Raw genomic sequence first — 18,710 nt, 5'->3', positions numbered from 1 at the left:
GTCCCTTTAAGAGAGCGATTATAATGTACCATGATATCGACTCTCTCTGTCCATCTTTCTGTCTCTCTCAGTGCAGCTTAATGTCAGCGTCCTCCATGTTTTTTTGCGCTTTAATTGTCACTCTCTATTACCACTAAACAAGACGTCCACCTCCCACATCAAGCAAAAGTCTTTCCTCGCATACTAACGCGTCCACTTCACTGAAGGCCAGGATTAATTGGGACGTTCTTTTTCCCTTTTCCCTTTTTATTTATTTTCCAAAGCCGTTAAAACACATCTGACTGACTTTATGAACACATAATAATGATGAATTAATAACCAATTAGCTACATTTCATCAATGAGAACACAAACCAAACTATGCGGGGTCAGTGTGCGGGCAAATTCAATAGCAATCTTAATCTTTTTAATTACACAAGGATAATAGAAAGCCTTACTCTCCCTGTTTAACATATGATGAAAGCTGACATTTGACAGGAAATGTCGCGTTGAAAGGTTGGACGTTCGGGAAAGTTGATTTAGTGACTGCGTTCCCTGTGTTTAGATAATTTTTAAAATTCAATTTCCTCGGCCGCTTTTAATATGGAGATATTGGGATGAAATTACGGGGTGTGTGTTCAGTTCGGTACTTATTGGAATGCGTGAACCTCTGGCCCTGACAGCAGGTAGTTCTGCCTGAATGATCAGAGGAACAGAACCCATCTGTACCACCTCATCATACATACTGTCCTCATGCAAAACCAGAGTCCTCTAAACACCAAGGTTAAACTCTCAAACAAACAAAGAGTTTGACTCAAAAAGTTTGCAGACGTAGATGAGTGTCATTTTTTAGGGGTAACAATTTAAAGTATGTTTTAATTCATTAGCTGGAGTAGCTAACAATGAGCATTATTCTTTACAGCATTTATCTTTGTTTATGTTAGTTAAACAGTTAGTTTATACAAAAATGGATCCATTTACTCACCCTCATGTCATTCAAAATCTGTATGACTTTCTTTTTTGAAAACACAAAAGATATTTTGAGAAATGTCTTAGGGGTTTTGTGTCTGTATGATGGAAGTTAACGGTATCCAATGTTGTTTGATTACTATCTTCATTCTTCAAATGTGTGTAGTGCAAAAGAAAGAAAGTCATACATGTTAGAAAGGATATAAGGGTGCGTAAATGATGCAAGAACTTTCATTTTTGGGTGAACTATCCCTTTTGTACAATGTACATGTTAGTTCAGTGGCGTAACTTTGTTTTGAAAAGTGGTGGGGACAAAGACGACACGAACAATACTTTAATAAATTGTTTCTGTAATAACTCGTTGGGAATATTCATGGGCGTCACAAGCGCGAAAAATGTAGGTGACTCCTCTAGAAAACAGTATAAAAACTGAACAGCTTTATCGACGGCTTCAGTGGTGTAACGTTAGTGCGAAAGACGCATGACAAATTATATTGACACTGCCGTGAAGCAGGTTCGAATCCGCTGAACTCACTATTCTAAATTTTCACATCACATATCAGATCTGCTTCCATTTGTTTTTAAACTATATCATGTTTTCATCAATAGATCATTTACAGCATGTTGTGCTTTATTATATGTAAGGATGGCTGTTGCCGTACGTAATTAAACGTATTAATTTGTGATAAAATAGAAACTACTGAAACGAATGTGTGTTTTCCCCATGTTAAAAATTTGGTGTTTGGCACAGATTACCTGTCGGTGGGTCAAGGATTGAGATGTTTGGGAACCCCCTGCTAATAAGGACAAACATTCAAGTATACAGGGGAAACAGATGGAAAATAATATCTTTAAAAAATCGATAACACTTTATTTTACAGTGCCCTTGTTACACGTTACAAGTATTTACTATAGGATTTACTATAAATTATGCATAATTACATGTAACTAACCCTGAACCAAACCCTAATCCTAACCCTAACCCTATAGTAAGTACATGAAGTTACTTTTTATTTCTCAGTACTTAAATGTATAATTACACTGTAACAAGGGCACTGTAAAATAAAGTGTAACCAAAAAATCTTATTTTCACTTATTACTATGGGCTACAAATATACAACAAACTTTCTAAATTTTGTTTTGATCTCATGAAATTACAAGTTGCCATTTATTGGAGTTTTCTATCAAGTATCAAAATGTAATTAATCTTTCAATAGACGATAGCAGCTGCATGTCGAGAACAATAAGGACGAATATATAGAACCAAAGTGCAATTAAGCGCAAAATGTTTGGTACATGTATGACTTGAACAGCCATTTTCAAATATTTTCATCATTTTATTAAAAATAAATACCTTTACAATCTGATATGTGATAGGGAAAAAGTTCAGCTAACAGCAGTTCCGAACCCACGACGACAGGAAGTAACGCATGCTTTACGCTCTACGCCACTGTAGCAGTCGATTTTCATGTAACACATGCTTTACGCTCTACGCCACTGTAGCAGTCGATTTCATGTGATCGGAATATACATTTTGTGTATTCCGATCTGAAACTGATGGGCGGAGTTAGTATAAATAGCCTCTGCTTACAAAGCGGGCTACATGCACTTCGTATTATTTATTTCTTCCAAAAAGTGGTGGGGACAAAATTAACTTTGGCAAAAAGTGGTGGGGACATGTCCCACCCGTCCACCCGTAAATTACGCCTATTTGCGTTAAAGGGATAGTTCGCCCAAAAATGAAAATTCTGTCTTCATTTACTCACCCTCAAGTTGTTCCAATGAACACGGAGAAAGATATTTGGAAGAATACTTGTAACCAAACAGTTCTTGGCCACCACTGACTACCATAGTAGAAAAATTTGCTTTATACATGTCTTTGTTCTGTTGAACACAAAAGAATATAACAAATGGTTCTGGGGCACTTTTGACTACCATTGCAATTTTTCCTATATGGTAGTCAATGGTGGCCAAGAACTGTTTGGTTACAAGCATTCTTCCAAATATATTGAAGGTCTGTAAATGATGACAAAATGTTATTTTGGGGTGAACTAGTTAACAGTTTTGTATGCAGATGCTTCTGACATTTTCCCAGTCAGCAGACCAACAAAACAGACCTTCACTCTGTAAAACATTGAAAATTCAAACCAGTGCAGATTGTATTCATAAACCATCACAAGATAAACAAGTATATGTTCGCTGTCACAATTCAAGGATCTGTAGAGTAATACTGTATTTCTATCTGCTTCTCTCTAAATACACAGGTGCATTTCATGCATCATAACACAACTCACTCAAACATCCCACTGTTGTGAAAAAGAGAAGAGAGGCTAAGAGAGAGATTATAGCTGGTGGAAAGCCCTTAAAAGACAAAAAAGATTACCATCAGCAGGGAGACAAATGACTCCACGTTGCTCTCTGAGGTCCAGGAGATGTTTTTGAACGTATAGACCAGCTGCGCGTGGTAATGGACTTTAATGACTCACTCCTGTTGGGTTATTATGTTTTCTTTGCAAGCTAAACTGCACCTGTCATAATACACACAAGAAGACCAAAAAGAACCAGCCATTATTAACAACACACATCATGTAGGTTTTTATCGTCAACAAGAAATTCTACATAAAATCTATCAAACGACCAGTGATTTTACTAATATAATGTAATATGTGTTTCTAAAAGAACTAAAAACAACCAAATCAACAAATGCTACACCTTTCCAAAGTTGGGTGGTCTCATTTAATTGAAGTACATTGTAGAACCGTCCACTTCCCAAGTGACCAACTATTACAGTATGCTATATTACAAAACATAAACATGTTTGTGTTTTCTGAAACAATGTAAATTATTTTTACTTTGTTTGTTTCCTCAAAATGTTTCCTCAAAACTCGACCACAGAGCCAAATGTTAGTTAAAAAAAATGAGTACAGTACTACTCAAGTACATGCTCAAATTGTATATTTTTACAATATTTTATGTAGTCAGTATATAAGTAGTAGTACATTTTGAAGTGTACTATTTGAATACTCCTTATTGGCCCACTTTTTAGTTTATAAACGTATAACAGTAAATTTTGAGAATAATAATGTAATTTATAGATATACTGATAGTAGACTAGTTTACACATTTTTTAGTGTACTATAGCACACTTGAATTAACTTATTTTATGTAAAGATTGCTTACTGGCTCAGGTCAAATAAGCCCATCCCAAGTCTGTTTGATATATTGTTTTATATTCTTTGAAATAGTGAGCAAAGTAACAGTGACGTCCGTCACAAATGTGACCCTGGAGCACAAAACCAGTCATAATGGTCAAACTATTTTGAAATTGAGATTTACACATCACCTGCCAGCTGAACACCCCTGGACACCCACAGAGCTGAAGGTGTCAGTCAAATGACAAACCAATCAGATACTGTAGCAGAATGAAGGACGTGAGCAGTTTAGCAGTCGATGGATTATTCTGACGGCTGACTAGAAACTGATCAAAAGCCTAGCGATGCAAGACATTGTCGTCCTTAAAATAAACCAGTAGTGGTCAGGTTGGGTTATTGAGTTTCGTTTACAGTTTGGATTCAAGCTTTTATTGCCCATGCAGGCTCATAGAATATGTGTGTTATATGAAAGTTTATTCGTACATGTGTGTGGGATAGTATTGTTTTTTCAACACCACTTGACCTTGGTTTATCCACACACACTCACACAGTAAAAAGGCAGGATAAAAATCAATCACAGTCACATATACACTGGCAGCTAATCTCATTCCCAGCTGTCACGGTTTATTATTATCTCTATGAACTGATAGAGTATAGCGGCAAGCCAAAATGGGGCTCTGTGGGTGAGGAGGTGCGATCGATCGCCAACGATCGGACTGTCAATAATAAAACTGCACTGCATGGGCGGCCATGTTGGATCTCTGCAGGTGTCTGATATCTGCGCTGGAGGTCTGTGTCTGAACTTCATGGCAAAGAGAAAGGGAGAACAAACCATTGTTAATGAGGGCAGATGCGTGACCTGGTGCGTACGAACTTTTCTAATTGTACAGGAACAACGAGAAGTTTTTGAAGTGATTCCCAGCATATCAGAGAAAGAAGCTGTGTTTGCAGTGGAACACTAATATACTGCATACTGTACAGTATATGGAAATTGTACTTCAAATATTTTCTAAAAGCAGCACATGCAAAATGGCAAACAGTAGCATGCTGTTCTAAAATAAAATAATAAAAAATAATAAGTAATAATAATAAAAAAACAGTTAAATTAAAAAATAAAATAAAATAAAATTGTTATTATAACTATATAATAATAATAATAATAATAATAATAATAATAATAATGTTTAAAAGTCAGGTGCACTCAATTGTCTCATTACAAAAAGTTTTCTTTAAATAAATAAATAAATAAAATTACACAATAAACTGACAAGATCTGTGATATTAATAAACACGATTATTGATATTGTCTAAATAGGCCTACTACACATATAATAATATCATTAATAATTCTTCAAATAGTAGGTTAAAGGGATAGTTCCACTTTCTTCCACAGAACACAAAAAAATTAATTTTAAAGAATATAGCTAACCAAACAATGGTTCGTTCCATTCACTTCTAATGTATGAACACAAAATAGCATACTGTACATACGGCAAAACAGTACGTCGGCTGAACGCAATATATGAGTTTCAAACCACACTGAGAGAGAGAAAGAGAGAAAATGGTCTGTCAAGGTCATTTCGAGAACACACTCATCTGTCCTATCAAACTGAAGAGCACATTCATTAAATTACACTGAGTGGATCAGAGAGTTCTGCTGGACCATTCACAGCAATAACTTTTAATTTCCCTTCGAAATTCAATCAATTAAGACAACCGAAGCCCTGATGGAGAAATATGTCTTATCTGGTCTCATTAAAGTTGTCATAAGAGAAATGAGAACTTCTGTTTTACGTTTCTCATCATCAGGAGACACAAACGCGAGCTCATCCCCCGCCTAACAAATCATGTCACGGTCATTGGCGATGTTCTATACCTGAGCCTGCCATCCGAGAACAACCTTTCTAGATGATTTAATTTACGAGGGAAATGAAAACAATGCAATAGCCTCCCGGGCTCTTGTTTTGGCCACTCCTGCATGATATCATTGCTTTTTTTCTCATTCGTTCTTTTCAGCCCTGCCGATATAAAGGGTCGATAAAGAAGGTAGAATGGATGAGGGCCTGTGTGAACGGGGGCCCCGAGCAGCCAGCCAGAAACAAGTGATGCAGCCATCTCTTTAGGTGAAGAAAGAGGGGTTCGCACTCATCCATTTCCTGGCAGACGGAGGTATTTGGTCCTGTAATGAAGTCATAATAGCAGATGACACAAGTGTGGAATAGAGACTTGCCCACAGAAGTGTCACCGCAGGAGGCATTTCATCATAAACTGTGTGGGTATATCTGACATTGGAGTTTGTGTCTGTGCTTATGTTTTTTATAGCAGTCTTGCACACATTTTCTTCTGAAATCACTGTAAAAACAACATCTATTCGAGATGGAGATGTCAATAGCAGGTTTCTGTTGAAATAACGTCTGTGGGGATACAGCTTCCTGAGTCAACTATATCATTACTGTCATGTTCTGCACATAGACAGTGAAAATAGTCATTACTCTCAAAAAAATTGGTTATATTTAGAATCAATTATAAGTGTATTGCTCAATGCATACTTTTAGTATAACATGGTACAGTACACAAGATGAAGTTTGCTATAATACATATGGTGCATTTTGCCACATGTCCTCACAATGTTTCCAGATGTCAAATTCGACATCTGTCAAATTCATTTATGCAAATATGCTTATTTTATCCATTTAGCCCAATTCTGTGCACAAACATTTTAATTGGTTGTAAGCAGTCTTAGTGTGAGATCTGAGGGAACTCAAACACATTGCATTGCATTTTCACAAATATAAAGGTATGCAAATAGAAAATTCACATATTTTGCACTGTATACATATTAGGGGTTGAACGATCTCAGATTTTTTGAAGTCGACTATTATGTGATAAAAGTCGCTTCGCGGCGATGTCGACTAGTCGATGAAGTCATTAATAAAAAAAATAAGAGCGAGGGAATTAATGTTTTGCAATGGGATTTGATGGTTGTGGGCAGTAAGACTTGTGTTTCAGTGCGGGCTGCGGGAGAATGGCGGAATTCCTGCAAAATAGCCTCCAAAAATATAGTATCCAAATACAAATGAACTGTTGTTCATCTATTGCACAAGAGCAACAACAACTAAACTAAAATAAAACTATTTTAAAGCGCGAGGTAGGTGGTAGTGGCTCTATGCAGTAAAAGAGCAGCAGGTGGATATCTACAGTATCCTAATGTTACTTTAGATCTGAAGCGTGTGTACAGACCAAACTTCTCTGACATTTTCAACAAGTCAACTGAAAGGGTCATGTGCACTAATTGATGAAACAACAGAAAAATATGATGTCGACCAGTTCGTTAAAGTAGTGCATACTAGTTTCTTATTTGACATGTTGACATACAGTATTCTGATTCTTGTATCATTTTAAAATCTGATTTTGGTATGTTTGGTACATTTCTTTGTCAATATCCTTGTTGGCCTATAGCAACAAGATTCCTGACAGCTTGTCAGATTCTAGGGTTAGATTAATGGTGCGGTGTGTAATTTTTTGGAGCATCTATTGACAGAAACGCAATATAATATACATAACTGTCTTCAGAGGTGTATAAAGATCTTGAAGCGTTATGTTTTTATTACCTTACAATGAGCTATTTCTGTCTACATACACCGCGGGTCCCCTTACATGGAATTCGCCATGTTGTTTCTACAGTAGCCCTAAATGGACAAACTGCTGTCATGGTTCTGCCTCACCTAGTCTTGGATTTCCTGGTCCTGAGGCAGAGCCATGACAAAGTCTTTGGTTATGTGTGGAGAGAAACATATTATTGTCCTTTTGACAATAATATGCGTTCTCTCCTGTGTCTCGTCATTGGCCCCGCCCCTCTCGTTTCCTGTATTGTTTTCCGGCTGTGTTTGATTACCCTCACCTGCCCTGTGTCGTTATCCTTCGTTTGTCTTCCCTATTTAATGCCCTCATGTTTCTTTGTCTTGTGCTCTTGGATTACGTTGTCATGGCTCTGCTTCCTTAGTCATGTTTTTCTTGGTCCTGTAGCAGAGCCATGGCAAAGTCTTTGGTTATGTGTGGAGAGAAACATATTATTGTCCTTTTGACAATATTATGCGTTCTCTCCAGTGTCCTGTCATTGGCCCCGCCCCTCTCGTTTCCTGTATTGTCTCCCTCTTGTGTCTTACACCTGCCCTTGCTCGTTATCCCTCGTTTGTCTTCCCTATTTAAACCCTCATGTTTCTTTGTCCTGTGCTCGGTCATTGTGTTTGGTGCGTTGTGTACTGTGTACGTACGGTGTACTGTGGTCTCGCTGGTGTTGCGACCCGTGGTCCTGTTCCTTGTCCTGTTCGTGTTTTGTGAGTTTTGTTCATTGTATTATTTAAGACGTTTGGTCGTGTCCTTTAGTTTAGTTTATAGTTCTTGTTTTTATTTTGCCCCCTCGTGGGAAGTCTTTTGTTTTATATATATTTCTTGGTTCTGTTTTTCCCCATTGTGGGTGTTTTTGTTCTGTTTTGTTTCATTTAATAAATATTATCTGTTAACCCCTTCACTGCTGCCTGCATTTGGGTTCTCTACTGCATTTCGTGACATACGTGCGTTGTGTATGTGCTTGTGAAGTGTACCTCGTCGTTTGCTGTGCCTAGTCAGTTACCTTACCTTGTCTTGTTTGCTTTTTTTGGTTTTCCTTTCCCTGCCCCTGGACGTTGTGTTGTGAGTTTGTTTTGTTATTTTTCTAGTTTTGCCCCATCATGGGAAGTCTTTTGTTTGTATCCTTGTTTTGTTTCCGTGTCCGTTTTTTCCTCATTGTGGGTGTTTTGTTTTGAATTATTAAAGTCTTGTTTTGTTAACCCCTTCACGCCTGCCTGTATTTGGGTTTCTCTTCCGCGAAAGTCCGTGACAGAATCCAAGAGCCAGAAACGAACCCAGCAGGCTACCGTGGACGCTGGGCGGTCCCGCCAAGCCCGCCTCCTCTGCGGCGTTCGCCAGGAGAACATGGACCTTGAGGACTACTTGGACAGATTCCTAGGCGCCACAGAGGAGGGTGTCTTCGGGGAGGCGGAACTGGCGGTACTCTTTAACGCCGGTCTCAGGAGCCCCCTTTCGCGAGTGGAGATGAGGGCGCTGAGACCGCTGGACTTTAACGCTGTGTGGCAGTACGCCATGTACCGTTCGGGGTCTAGGGTCTCAGCCCAATCCAGCTACTCGTCTCCGCTGGCCGTGATCCCAGAGGGTCGGGCCCTGCAGATCGGGGTTCTGGGCACCGCCACACCTTCCGCCTCAGCCCCTGCAGTCTCGTCTCCACCAGTCAGCCTGGGTGGCAAGCGGGGGAGACGAGATTGATGGGGGACCTCCTCCGAGGAGTCCCAGACAGAACCAGCCATGCCGTTTGTCTCTTTTCTTCAGCCGACCTCCAGGCGGGAGGCTCGGCTGAAGAAAAAGAGGCAGCGGCGGGCAGCGCGGACTCCACCCCAGCTGGTGCAGCCGGCATCCCAGCCGGTGATCCAGCCGGCGTCCCAGCCGGTGATCCAGCCGGCGTCCCAGCATGTGATCCAGCCGGCGTCCCAGCCGGTGATCCAGCCGGCGTCCAGCCCGGCGTCAAGCCCTGTCCAGCCGGCCTTCCAGCCGGGTCCCAGGTGTCATGATTTTGTTTTGTTATTTTTCTAGTTTTGCCCCATCGTGGGAAGTCTTTTGTTTGTATCCTTGTTTTGTTTCCGTGTCCGTTTTTTCCCCATTGTGGGTGTTTTGTTTTGAATTATTAAAGTCTTGTTTTGTTAACCCCTTCACGCCTGCCTGCATTTGGGTTCTTCCGCCACGAGATCGTGACAGCTGCTCTACAGAGTGCGTTTCGTAAATACGTTATCTCCTTCGGAGTGAAAACGTGACGACATGTTTGTCCCGTGACTTTGAAAGGGCAGAGGTGGAAAGTAACGAATTACATTTACTCGCGTAACGTATTGAATAGGTTTTTTGTGTACTTGTACTTTTTTAAGTAGCCTAGCTTTTAAAATCAGTAATTTTACTTGTACTTAAGTATGATTTGTGTGATGTATTGTACTTCGTTATATTTAAAATCACATCCGTTACTGAGTAAAAAAAATGAAAACATTGGAAGGAAAAAAACGTGACCGGAAATTACTGAATGATGGGCGCGAGAGTTTTTACGTCAATACCAGAAGAGCCAAGAGTGATGGAGACGGTTGTGCACATGTCCTCAAGGTGAAACCCCATCGAACTCTGACTGCTGAAAACAATGAAGTAAACCCCTATTTAATCAACCATTTCAGCGTCAAGAGAGACATTATGGACACTGTGCTAGCATCTAAATATGAGTTTTATAAACATAAAATGTGCAAGAATGTAGAGGTAAAGATAAATCATATTTGTACAAATAATGCTCGTACCCTTGTTGCATTGGTAACTAATAATAAGTTTGGACAGTTTAGTAAAAGTCAAAACCACATTGGTGCATAATGCTATATTTTAAGTGTTTCATCCCATTTTGTAGATGCATGGTTCAATAATGTGTCCAGACCACATTTACGCAGTATGGAACCGAACTAGACAACTTAAATGACATATTTAAACATGCATCATATGTCTCTCTCTTCTGTAAGCGCGGGGCAAGAAAGTCACATGAAAATATGCTTGCTATTTCATTTGTTTTGAAAAGCCTGACCAGCCCTGCCGTAAAAAGGACCGTGTTACCAGATCATATTGTTGAAAAGAACAGCAAAAAAATTACAAGCCCAAAATAAACCTACATATCGACACATTTAATAAGGCAAAAAAAACTATGCGCAACTGTTCACTTTAATAACATATAATGTATATGCAGCTTCATAAGAAAAGACTAAACAACAAATGCGAAGGTCTTAAAAATATGTAAACATGGCAACACCGCAAGAACGCACTGTGAAGCTCTGAACATAAACAAAACACAGCGTATCTGTTTGTGTTTTAGTTAAAATTGCCTGACTTAACCAGACTTTGCCTGAAAACAACAGATACGTATCAAACGAATTAAACTCTTGGGATTCATGTTTCTTGTTCACTGCAATCAACGGCCAAAATGTTGCCATTGTAACGACCGGGTTACAACTGTCAAACATCACATTTACTCTCATTCCGTACAAACGTGGAACCCTGCGTGGAACCATTTATACGTGGTTTCACTACTGAAACTTAGCAGTGTGTGCCATTGATAATTTATTAAGAAAACAAGGCTTAAAATCTTTTTTAAGGCTTAATTTTGCTTCTGAAGAAAATGTATATTGATTTAATAATTGTTTTTGTTAATATTTCTGCTATATGATTCTGTGATATTTCTGCAAAACAAGACAAACATTATTTATTTGTTGCAGTGCACTTGTAACTTTTTTAATATATAAAATTAGGCACTATGATGACTATTGTTGGTGTTGCACAAAAAAGAAGAGGTCCCCTCCCGCTTTTAAAAAGTAACTAAGTAACTTTTACTTTGAGTAAATTTTAAACAAGCTACTTTTTACTTTTACTTGAGTAAATTTTTTGACTGGCAATTTTACTTACTCAAATACAGTTTCATCAAAGTAGTAGTACTTGTATTTGAGTATAATTGTTTTACTTTTTCCAACAGGGAGGGGTGGAGTGAGCCGTTGGTTTTCATTCGTAACCTCACCACTGGATGCCGCTAAAATCTCCACATTGTTCCCTTAAGGTCCTATGTTAGAAACTTGTATGCTGGTCCAGCCAGTATTTCACTCCATGGTTATGGGGAGAAATTGTGTCCATACTCAGTTTCTTTGACACTAATGTTGTTCTATAAGACCTACAAAAGATGCTTACCTGGGAACATGCTAGACTCAGCAACATCAGGATTTGCAATTACTTATACAAACCTGTGTCTTATGCATTTAGGATAATGAAGTGCACTAGGCTGCTAGTTATGCAACAAATTAGAATTTTGATTATATGCAATGTATACATTTTTTCAGACTTTTTTGCAGTATGCCATTCAGTTGCTTACTTTGACATGAAAATGATAAGAAACGGAATATGTGATTTTGGAGGATTTAACTATGTATAGATTTGAGTATAACAGCTCTTAACCTTCACCTACAATATTTTAAATTAAATGGCAGGTTTCCAAAAGCAGGAACTAATTACATTCCATTTGCTGGCCAAGTGTTGCCATCAGCCCTTCTGGATTCCTGCCATCCTTGAGCAGACCTCACAAAAAGTGTTTTCACATACATCAATAAAAGAAAAAAGTATAGCCGTCTGCTCCCATCTGTCTGACCGATGGCTAGCACTAAGATGAAGGCAAGGTTAAACCTCATCTCAAAGAATATTATTTTAAAGAACAATGTTCGGTCATTTTAAAAGCATACACTGTAATTAATTAAAGACTTATTTTGTACTTGTACAAAAGTAATAAGAGTAAGATTCTAACCTGATAAACATCAGACTCATGAGAGAGCCATCTAATGTTCAAGCACAGATGTTCAGAACAAATACATTTCAACTAAAATGAGTTTCAATACAAAACTACTTTAAATTTTTTATATTGAACAACAGGAAATATTACAAATGAAGAGCATCAATAACATAAAAATATCTCTTTTATACTATTTTATTTTCTTTTGTCTTTTTTACACTATTTTGTCTTTTAGAGGAGTCTCATGTTACATAACAAATATGCATATCAAGGTTGTTTTAGTTTACTCAAATTAAAACTTTGAAAACTATTCTGTTCATTGAAATCAAATAAAACATTGACCTAAAAATTATTGGAAAAACTTAAACTAAAAGAAAAATCGATTTGTTGTCTAAAAAATAAAATAAAATAAATTTAAACCACTAAAATTATGGTAATAGCAAAAACGAATCTTAAATTGAATCTTATATAGCAACATAAAAAATAAACAAATAAAACATAAAAGGACAAAATACCAAAATTGCTATAACTTTAACTAAAATTAACATAAAAACTGAAAAACTAAAAATAAAAGCTAATTTAAAATATTAATAAAGCTAAACAAAACTAAAACCAAAACTATAATAACTATGCATATTTTTATATGTATCTCTCAGGGATGTGAGTTGTACTAGTTATATTTTTTCTTTATAGTTCTAACATTTCATCTGTCTCTGGGGAGAGGGACTACAGCAAACCGAAATTATGTCATTTTATATGAATTCATTAGTATAAATCCCTTAAATTTGGAGTTCATACAGAAGGAAATGTGCCCACATGGTGCCGTGTCACATTTAAAGTGAGGCCAAGCTGTTGTTTTTATTTGTGAGGATTTGAGAAACTCTTATTTTAAGCTTGACAGAGTGGCAGTAATGTATCTCAGGTCGAACCCTGAGCTAATAACTTGGAGCGGGTCTGCGCGATACCTGCCATCTCATTTTTCCTGGGTCAGTGTTTGACTGTCAGAACCATATGATAGAAGGCCAGAACAAGGTCGCCCCACCACAGGCTGCCAAGCTGTTTACCACGGAGTGGACAACACACATTGTTTAGACAGAGTACATTCAAAAACCCCAAAAGGCCAGGTTGACTTGTGGTCAGAGATTTAAATACCCTTCTTACAAAGAACTCGTTCAAGCACTTTTAGTATTGTGATGTTTATTATCAAAGTTGATTCCGCCGTGTATTTCATCAGTATGGAAAATAGAATCCAGCATTTGTTTCAGACAGATACCCAAGGCTATAAACAGCAGGTAAAACTCAGAGCTCCAAAGTTTGAATAATCCGTTTCATACATGTTTTTCTCTAGGGAAGTTTTTCCAGATGGCAAATTAACCACAACAATGTTTTGCTATTGCTGCTGCAGACTGCATGAGTTTTACATGCAGATAGTTTTCGAATCCTCCACTGAAAGTAAACCGCTGCTCCCAAAACTCAATCAATGCCAGGAAATTATTACTGGGTAAAAGAAGACAACACAACAACAAATCACAGTGAAATTCAATATACAGTTGTATGAAAACGAAGAAATAAACACTTTGTCCACCGGTTGGAGTTAGTCTTAGAAAAAATAAGTTAAAAAAAGCTTTAGCGAGCTTATACTGTAGTGGATTGCTGTATACATCATTCCTAAATGCACACGTTGTTACCAGTAAAAAAGTAAAGTACAGTTGCGTTTAGACATCTTCAAATGTGTCACTGTCAGAAAGGGCTGTTTCTCCACACAAAGCACATTGGTGTAAACTGACAAAGATCTAATGATGAGATGCGAGTTTCAAGTCTAAACTAATCTGACATTTCTGAATTTATTAATGTTACATTTTAAGATGTATGTAACATTGCCAGACTCCGTTACATACAGTTGTGGCCTAGTGGTTAGAGAGTCGGACTCCAGATGACCACCGCTTTGATTCTCAGGGCCAGCATATAGCGACTGACATGCCCTTGATCAAGGCACCTAACCCCTGTTTGCTCCCCGGAGTCACCGTAACTGACAGATCACTTTCACTTTTGCTACTTTACATTAATGTTGTCGCAGTACTTTCATTTTCTATATATTCATATATGCATATATACACTCACCTAAAGGATTATTAGGAACACCTGTTCAATTTCTCATTAATGCAATTATCTAATCAACCAATCACATGGCAGTTGCTTCAATGCATTTAGGGGTGTGGTCCTGGTCAAGACAATCTCCTGAACTCCAAACTGAATGTCAGAATGGGAAAGAAAGGTGATTTAAGCAATTTTGAGCGTGGCATGGTTGTTGGTGCCAGACGGGCCGGTCTGAGTATTTCACAATCTGCTCAGTTACTGGGATTTTCACGCACAACCATTTCTAGGGTTTACAAAGAATGGTGTGAAAAGGGAAAAACATCCAGTATGCGGCAGTCCTGTGGGCGAAAATGCCTTGTTGATGCTAGAGGTCAGAGGAGAATGGGCCGACTGATTCAAGCTGATAGAAGAGCAACTTTGACTGAAATAACCACTCGTTACAACCGAGGTATGCAGCAAAGCATTTGTGAAGCCACAACACGCACAACCTTGAGGCAGATGGGCTACAACAGCAGAAGACCCCACCGGGTACCACTCATCTCCACTACAAATAGGAAAAAGAGGCTACAATTTGCACGAGCTCACCAAAATTGGACAGTTGAAGACTGGAAAAATGTTGCCTGGTCTGATGAGTCTCGATTTCTGTTGAGACATTCAAATGGTAGAGTCAGAATTTGGCGTAAACAGAATGAGAACATGGATCCATCATGCCTTGTTACCACTGTGCAGGCTGGTGGTGGTGGTGTAATGGTGTGGGGGATGTTTTCTTGGCACACTTTAGGCCCCTTAGTGCCAATTGGGCATCGTTTAAATGCCACGGCCTGCCTGAGCATTGTTTCTGACCATGTCCATCCCTTTATGACCACCATGTACCCATCCTCTAATGGCTACTTCCAGCAGGATAATGCACCATGTCACAAAGCTCGAATCATTTCAAATTGGTTTCTTGAACATGACAATGAGTTCACTGTACTAGAATGGCCCCCACAGTCACCAGATCTCAACCCGATAGAACATCTTTGGGATGTGGTGGAACGGGAGCTTCGTGCCCTGGATGTGCATCCCACAAATCTCCATCAACTGCAAGATGCTATCCTATCAATATGGGCCAACATTTCTAAAGAATGCTTTCAGCACCTTGTTGAATCAATGCCACGTAGAATTAAGGCAGTTCTGAAGGCGAAAGGGGGTCAAACACCGTATTAGTATGGTGTTCCTAATAATCCTTTAGGTGAGTGTATATTGTTGCTGTCAGATTTTGTTTTCATAAATCATTACTGTTGGTTACCCTTCATGTTTGTCCGTGCAGGTTTTGCAAATATTTAACCAATAAAATGCATTTAATAGATCTTGTTAACTTTGACATTACACCCTGCTGAAAAAACAATCGCAACCCAGTAGAAAGCATCACAGACATTCTAATGGTTTCATTATGGACCATTAGCTTCTTCAGTTAAAAACGTAAAGAAGTGTTTTTGGGCATTATTCCAATAGGATTCATCTGCCATATGACACCCCACCATCAGAATCCATCACATACCATTAGACACCATTATGGTTTCCATTAAAACCAATATAATTCCTATTATAACCATTAAAACCCATAAACTTGTGTTTTGGACAGGGTTCTGTTGTTTTTATTTCAGCAGGGCCGTGTTTAATAACTTAAAAATGCACTCTTATATATTGTTTATTTTTATCTTTTAAATTATCTTTTATAGTTTTATAACAAATTGTGGGGAGAGAGTTGTAACGAGCATGTGCATGTGACCAATAAAAACTTTCAAATTTCACACAGGCAGTGTTGGGCCACAGGCAATGACATCATCCATAAACATGAATAAAAGCCTTTCTCCTCTATGGATTTCAGTTTTTCCTTTTTTCATTTTGTGTGCTTCGCCAAGATGGAAGTCCATTCTAAAATGATTGATTCGTGGGAAAGCTGTTGCCATGGCAACTACAAACTTGCCGGTTACCAAGATGTTGCTATTCGGCTGCCAATGTGTTCGGAGCAATTATTAGTATGTTGTCATGTACTGTAGGATATTCCGGTTGACTGGCTGAAGTTAAAATAGGCTACTTTCTTTTTCAAGACTTTTGTGACTGACAAAATGTAGCTAATTGTGTTTGACGTTCTAACACCGCTAATTACAAGAAACATAATAAGGAGAATAAGAAGAAAGAGGAGACTACACTGTTAAACATAACCAATGACCTTTGGTGTGTTTCCAGGTCGACATGTCATCCACATCCACAGCTCCATTTGACCTCCGAGACCTCAGCGCTGCGCCATCTTCAGAACGGCCTGACCTGATGAATAAAGAAATGAAAAGAGGCAGATGTATACACATCACCACCGAGCTCAGTTTGAATCCTGCGCTGCAGCTCTCCTGCGAGACTCTTCTAATCACAACAGATATCCGCCTAGCCATCTTTCCTCTCTCCCATGCCGCACTCCACTGTCAACAGAGTCCACAACAGAGTGCTCACCACTGCCAACAGGCAGCAGAAAAAGATCCGTGGGCAATTATTCTGTGTTTTACTGCCACCAACACCATGTTAACGTCCACTGAAATTACAGCAATCTACCCTACCACATCGGCACCCGTGCCAAATCGCAAAGTCCCCCGTTAATAGCATCCTAATAACGTTTTTTTACGTTTTTCATTTTTAATGCGTGCTTTATGAAAGCACTTCTCCGGGGAACGCGGGCGCTCATATATCCCAATGAACACAGCGCCAATAAATCTTAAGTTTATGCAACAAATAAATGAATAACAGCAAAGGAAATATGAATCCATCTTAACAGCCCGTCTTCAGCGTCAAAAGAAAATATTGCTCAATTTAAATTTAATGACTGGTTCCATCTTTGCCAGCGGAGTGGCTGGGACGCAGCGCTCCTGCCGTAATAACAATAATAGACTGTTTTATGGGCTGCCCTTCACACGGGAGCGTGTAGCGCACACAACACACAACATAACCACAGGAGCTTAACCAAAGACCACAGCTCGGAAAGAGGAACGTGACTGCGGAGTCTCGAGCCAGTGATTTCACTGCAGAAAGGTGGTCAGAATGAAATCATGCTGATGAATGATGCTGGACAAGTGTATTGATAATTAAATTGTCCTATTCGTTTTACAATATGCAAAGCAAAAGCCTAGCTATAAAGAAAAGGAGAAAAGAAACATATGCTGACATTAAAAGAAAGTAACCAGTCGTAACAGAAGGCCAGTTACATGTAGAAGAAAAAGAGACTTTCAGAAGAAAGGTGGAAGATGGTCATGAAATCTAATTTTGACTGATGCAAGAAACCTTGACATAGATTATAATTGGAAAATATGCCTTTTATAAATGACCTTTTCCAGAACTCCAGCTCTGAGCTTTAAGTTTTGTGCAAGGGAGTTTGGTGAAAGTGGGAAGTGATTAAAACTTTTCCTGTCGTAACCTCTGTTCTACCTCCACACTGCTTGGGCCTTCAGGTATCATTCCGACAGCGTTTCATTTCCTGTCTGAGCAGGTGGAGTTTGACTGACAGCAAACCCTGGAATCTCCTCAGTACTGTTCTCAGGACCAGATCGGCAGAACTGCTAACCTTTCCATCATATCACTGTACAGACAGAAAGAGAGATAGAGGGAGAATACCATTTTCATACTAAATAGATGCCTTTTACCATTAAGTTTTTTTCATAAATAACCGAATGTATTCATGTATTTCAGCAGCTTCCTTAAAAATAATCTAGCATCCCGTATTGTTATTTAAAATTACATGTACATAAATTGTACTGTGAGCATGCTGGCACTAGTCAAAACCAATAAAACTCATAAATAGACAGGACGGTAAACAGCACAAAAAAGCAAGAGATAGAATTATGAAGAGGAGGTAAAAGGGGGCAAGAAAGCAGAAATGGAGGATTGCCAAAACCCCCAGCAATATCTGCAGCGCTGCTTCACATTAGAATATATTTTCCTAACCAGCAGTCTGATGATGAGATTCCATCTCAACACTTCATTTCCAAACAAACAGTCAGTCACTTTTACAGCCAATTACATTTGTTATATTGGATATTTATGCCAATTCAGGAATTATATACTTCGAGTTTACTGCTTTTATGCTAA

This window comes from Triplophysa rosa, linkage group LG5, assembly GCF_024868665.1.
Source record: "Triplophysa rosa linkage group LG5, Trosa_1v2, whole genome shotgun sequence".
Taxonomy (NCBI): Eukaryota; Metazoa; Chordata; class Actinopteri; order Cypriniformes; family Nemacheilidae; genus Triplophysa; species Triplophysa rosa.
The sequence above is the reverse complement of the archived record's forward strand: the minus strand, read 5'-3'. Positions refer to the sequence as shown.